General features: G+C 36.8%; 1 protein-coding gene across 3 annotated transcripts in view; it reads right to left on the bottom strand.

Moving 5' to 3' along the window:
- Positions 1-6,181, bottom strand: part of ctdp1 (CTD (carboxy-terminal domain, RNA polymerase II, polypeptide A) phosphatase, subunit 1) — a 97,703-nt gene that overhangs the window by 31,521 nt on the left and 60,001 nt on the right. The gene's annotated exons all lie outside the window — the stretch shown is intronic.

The following is a 6,181-nucleotide window of genomic DNA, read 5'->3' as shown; positions in this document are numbered from 1 at the left end:
GCTGTTCATAACACTTCCTACCTTGGAATAGACGTCAGCAGAAATTTTGCATGTCTGCCATTACCTAACCGAAACCGGAAGTGACGTCATTTTCGCGGAAATGTAGTTGTTGTTTTTTTTACCATCAGGGACGCATGAGCCTATACTGGTGTTTTTAAAAGTTATCTTTGACTTTATGACTTTCTGTATTGTACTCATATTGCACTGCTGGAAATAGTTTATTTTGATACATATGCTGCTTTTTTGCAAATTTGCATTATAATATTTATTTTCGTTTTTCCTGCAGTATATAAAAATTGGTGTATTTCAAAAATAAAACTATGAAGACACTCAAAATAAATTTCCTGTGGTAGGAAACTATTTTATGCAACTTTTTTGTATTTACAGTTTTGAGGGATAAGCCTCTTAAATTTCTCTAACTAGAAATATATGTTAAAAAAGAAAAAACGAGTTTCAATTTTTTTGTAGTTTATTGCACTTTTTTGCAGTTTATGTAATTACTATGCACTTAATGCATACATATTATATACAAATATATACAAAATATAATATAAGCTCTGGCGGACTTGGTTCTATGGTAGGTCTTAAAGGGTTAAAGGAATCACAATTTAGATAACAACAATTAAATAAGTTGGTAGAATTATTCTCTTACTCCCCCATATCATTAAGTTGTATCTCTGTCTGCAGACAAACATGAATATCTGTTAAAAAAGAGCATAAAAACTCAAGAGACTTTTGGCATTTCCCAGCACTTTCAGCAGCTTACAAATCAAACAAAACACAAGGGGATTTGTGTCAAGCACAATCAAACTTTATTCGTGATTTCCTAATTCAATACAGAAGAATTTGAGAAAATGTTTTAGGTCAAATTAAAAATTCCTAAGGGGAATCTAGGTCATCACGGCAGCAGAAGATAATGAAGAGGGAAATACTGCAAAAAGAAGCAAATTGCATGGAGCTGTCTTTGTAAGTAAAGAGAAAAAGACTCGCTTTATTATCAGTAGCCTTCAAAAAGACTTGTTTAACAGCCTAAAGGTAATTCACAATAAAAAGCTGCTCTCAACATTGAGCTATTCACAGATTGAGATGAAACACTACCAGAGGATATCCCTGATGGCTTACCCTAAATCTTTCAACTTTAACTGAGGATAATGGTAAATAGCAAGGTGACGCCATGAGGCCCTCCGGATCATAAATCGTCATAATTTAAGATTTAGTAGTGCATTAATTAAACACTGAAGTCACTCAGTTCAAAATGAGTAAGGCAGGATAGTCACAGTGAGAGAGAACAAAATGAGCTTGAACTTCTTGGTAGGTCCGGGGCATTTTGCAGCACTGAGTTTCATTCATGTTTAATCGGCTCTCAGACTGTAGCACCTCTTTGATATCACACAGTGGGCACAGTGAGAAGAAAGCCATGACTTCAGGCTCTGCTGCACATCTATCCTTTGATTAATGAGAGGGCACCATTTAATCACTCCTGTCTCCTCAGGAAATTTCAAAAGACCAATCTTTAGACTCAGCTGAGTGACTCCTGTGTGTGGAGGGGTCATTGTCTTCCATTATCTACTTGGTCATAGAATAGAACATTTCTTAGCACATTTTAATGAGTGTGTATGGGTGTGGGTATGCATGTTCCCTTTGAAATGATAGTTTAAGGCTCTTGTTCTCCATTGTTCCAAGACTGGAATGGATATTGATGGGATTTAATTGACATTAATGTTATTGTCCATTTTGCTTGTAGGTCAGGTTATTTATTGATTACTTCACTGATTCCTGATTAACTTTATGTGGAAGCCATTGTGGAACCAAGGTAAAAATGTTTTATCACTTGAGTTGGAGCACATTGTAGAAAGAATCTGATGATTTAGAACACTCCCAACACAAATGTTAATAAAGCTGCAAAACCATAGAGGCCAGAGAAACCTGATGAAGAGTGTAAGAAAAGTACTGCAATACATTAAATAGGAAGACTTGTAGCTAAAGGGAAGGCTCGTTGAATAAAAAGCTGAATGCAATGGTAATTCTATAACCATGTATTTTATTTTCCAAGTACAACTGTTCTCTTCTGAAGATGCTTGTTAACCTAACAAGCAAATCTAAACTGGCGCTAGAAATAGATCGACTGTTGTTGTCTATCTCTTTATACTGGCTCTTTGATGGATTGTCAATACTAAGATTTCGTGCAAGACTGCAACACTTATTTCAGTTTAAAGGTCTTTTTATTTCAGTCACACTGGTAGAGGATGTGTTAATAATCTTGTTTTTCGTGACCAGAACTTCATCGACGTTGTTTTACCTCACAGCCTGACATTCACAGTAAAATTACTTCATACAATCTCAGTACAACCACCAGGTCAAGTTGTATAAGAAATGGACCCTTCACTTGTTTTCCCATCTTCTGTTAAAGGCTCAGCAGTTTATCAGCAAACCATGAGACAGCACTATATATGGGTCATACATAAACAGATGGTGGGACATGATCTAATCTGGCCACAACGGGAAACAGCGGTTCAAAAAAAACAAAAAAACATCCAACACAGAAGCTCCAAGAAGATGAAACACATTTCAAATTTCACACTTTGCAGTCCGACAACCCTGAATGGAAAGCTTTACAACTCATTTGTCTCGTCCATCACCTCTGTTCTGGCGATGTTATAATAACATGCTCGCTCAAGCTGACAAGTTCCACGCTTTCATTTTTGTTAGGAAAACAAATACACTCCAGAGATATGTGGCGCAGGAAAAGGGAGACATGGGCTGTCTAAATGAATGTGTATCACCTACAGAGACAGGAAATTAAAAGTGAGAAGTCCTGATAACAGCACACATGTCTGCAAAGTGAAGGGGTCTAATTGTGCTAAAAGATATGACAGACAAAGATGTGATGTAATCAGTTCAGCAGATGATGCTGGAATGAAAAAGCTAATGGTGACAGCTTGAAAGACATTAATTAATGGAGACATTTGAAATTTGAAAAAGAAAAGAAAAAAAACGTCCCTGACATGTCAAAGTATAGTTTGTTTCTGACATCTATAATGTTGATGACTTCAGTCCAGCTCCATTAGCACTTTATTTAAATGGCATTTTGATTACCTGCCTCCAAGCTCTCACCTTCATTTATTTTATTCAAAATGATACAGTGTGGATGCTAATGGATTTTTTCACCAATACAGGTGCAGGCGGAAGAATAAAATGTGACGCGTGGTTCTTAGTCCACAAATTCCTGAAGATAAACACAACTTTTCTTCACAGGTAAAAGTTATCCAGTAACAGAAATTTCCAAACACACAAAAAACTACAAATAGCTAGCTAAGCATAAATTCAATGGGAAAAAATTGAAAAAATGTAAAAAAAAACAAAAAAAAAACCCAAAAAAAACCCAAAAAACAAAAAAAACCCCACAAGATGAATGAATGCACAAGAATGCACGAACTACCAGACTTCAAAGAAGTAGGAATGACTCAGCCTCCCAGTCTCCAGCTGTCTATGTCCACAATGGAGTACAACCTAAGCTTAAAGATAATAAAACTTGTACTGTCAGCATTAATGTCATTAAAATGACGTTAGTGAGCTAACGGCACTAACGTGGTGCAACCCCATCCACGGGGCAATCCGTGGTAACTCGTTAATGGAGATTTGCCGCATTAATGCAGTTATGGCGTTAACGTCATTTTAACGAGATCAACGCTGACAGCACTAAGCTACTGGTTTTCTGGCATATGTTGCTGTGGAAGTACTGCGTTTTGTTGGAAGTTGTTGAAGTAGCTCCCTTTTACGTGCTGATGTGTTCACTGAGGCCATTGTATGATCCATTTTGGCTGCATTTCCATGTTTTAAGCATGAAATTTGCTCATTTAAAGGGTGTCTCATGTATCTCTTATGCAGAAATATCTGTTGCCTAGCTGGACAAATGTAGCACAGGTCTATTATTGGCCTAATGTATTTTAACAATCATTTCAGCATCCAGATAATCTCTTTCATACTCCCTTAGTTGAATTTAGCCTGGTTGTCATGAAATAGGCATTTGAAACAATAACTACCAGTATCTTTGAATGTGTGTGATTTCACTAATCCTACACATTCTTTGCAAGACAACTGGGTGCTTTTATGTAAAGAATAATCTGAGAACACTGAGGCTAATGAAGTAACAAGGGAAACATAGTAAGTAGTCTTTCAGTTTGCATGATCAATTTTGATTATTGTTCATTTTCATTGCCATGTCAACATGTTTTAGAGCAACGTTTTCTCATTTTGAACTCTTTTAGGTGTAAGTCATCGTCAGTGATTACCCTAAGCCCAAAGCAACACCAAACATGGGCAACCAAAATGCATCATTTTGTTAGCATGTAATTGTTCTCCCAATTCTTATAAATCAGGAAACAACAAAAATAACAATTTTAACTTACAGACATCAAACACTCCCCCACCCTGGAAAAAGTCAATTTTGCCTTTTACAAAAATATAAGGTTAGTGTAATGTTAGATTTTGCATTAATACCTATGACTGAGACCTCAAAGGTAATTCCTCGACTGCTTCAGTAACAGCCTGTTTGATTTTAACAAGTTAAGTAAATTTGCGGTCAATTTAGACTCAATTCAAAATCTCCTACTTGGGACGAACACTAAATGTAAATAGCTGACTTTCTGAATAAACCTATCCATCTTCGCAAGGTCAATTTTTGCTTTCACTAAAGTCCAAATGTTTAACCATAATTAGCTTAGCTGTCCTACTCTTGTTACTGCTCTTTCCTACTGCTGTTACAATCAAATGAACATCTCTGCAAATATAAATTAGCTGAGACCTTAGGTTGATGGTAGTTACTAGCAAACACAGAAACTTACATACACTATATAGTACAGGTCTATGATACATCACCAAATAGAACAATTTGTGGCAATACAGACAAGCAGAGAAACATGCACAACATTGCTTCAGTCTCATAGCTACATGCAGCACAGTCAGTCCACCAAATCATCAAGCACTTAAAGTACCATTACTCATTAAAGACAGAAGGAAAATCACACTGCAACTTGATACACCTGGACAAGAAGCAAACTGGTAAGAGGGCTGATTTTACATTGACAGTTTACATTCAGGACTAAGCTGCTATTGCTTTTCTTTGTTGTAACTTTTAAACTTTTTAAAATTTCTCTTCCCATTCAAATGAATGGCAAAATCTTCAAATCTCTTCAAACCTACCCTACTTTGAAACTTAACTACTTCAGAGTATGCAATAAGGTTGATTGTGTTCATCTGGACTTTGGTTTTCAGTGGGAGAAACACTACGTCATTCATCCAAGTGACTTCTTCACTTTTAGTCTCATTCACATTGCATTTTTGCTCGCAAATAATTTTCTAGTTCATGTTAGTATGTTATGTTTACAATGTCCACTGCCATTTTTAAGCAAGCTACTGGAAAGCACACAAAGTATTCATGAATTGTATGTAAAATTATTTTGTGAAAAATAATTATTGTTTTTTCCATCTCCCTTCACTCTTTGGCTCACCTTGTTCTTGTTCATCTTCTTAGCTTGGCCTGGATTTACTGAAGGGCTCCTAAAAGTGGATTCTATTTATGTAAAATCATACTAACTCTTCACCACAATTACATATTTTAACTGTAGGCAACACTAACTGTCAAAGAACCTGACAGATGCTTACGGCACATCAGTTGACCAATCTAGTATTTGCCAAAGCTTCACAATGACATGTTTTTGTTTTTTTGGTTTGTTTGTATAAAAGTCAACCCGACACACTGTTGTGTTGATCACTCTGGACGCGTGTTTGTTGAAGCACCACATGTATGGCTTTCATGGTTTGCCAACCTGTTCACCAACTCTCCGGATGGTCTTCTGCACATGCTCCTGCTCACTCTGGTCTCCGGCTTTACTATATAAAAAGGAAAACCTCGTTAGGAAGATCATCACCGCCTGTCCCTGCTGCCTCCCTGGCACCGCCCCATTGAGCTCACTGCATCACTCCTCCCCTGCGGCTGAGCCAGGGACCACACCTCCACCACAGTTTGGATTTCTAAATAATATTTATTGGGTGTTTATAATTCATGTAACCATTATCAGTTACAATTACCATCAATCTGCATTTTGTTATTATTCAATTCAGAACTGCCCAGACCAGACACAGTGACATTCCACCAGAATCCCTTTGATCTTCTTTATGA

Source organism: Neolamprologus multifasciatus, chromosome 22, assembly GCF_963576455.1.
Source record: "Neolamprologus multifasciatus chromosome 22, fNeoMul1.2, whole genome shotgun sequence".
NCBI lineage: Eukaryota > Metazoa > Chordata > Actinopteri > Cichliformes > Cichlidae > Neolamprologus > Neolamprologus multifasciatus.
Note: the sequence above shows the minus strand (reverse complement) of the source record. Positions and strands in the feature narration are given on the sequence as shown.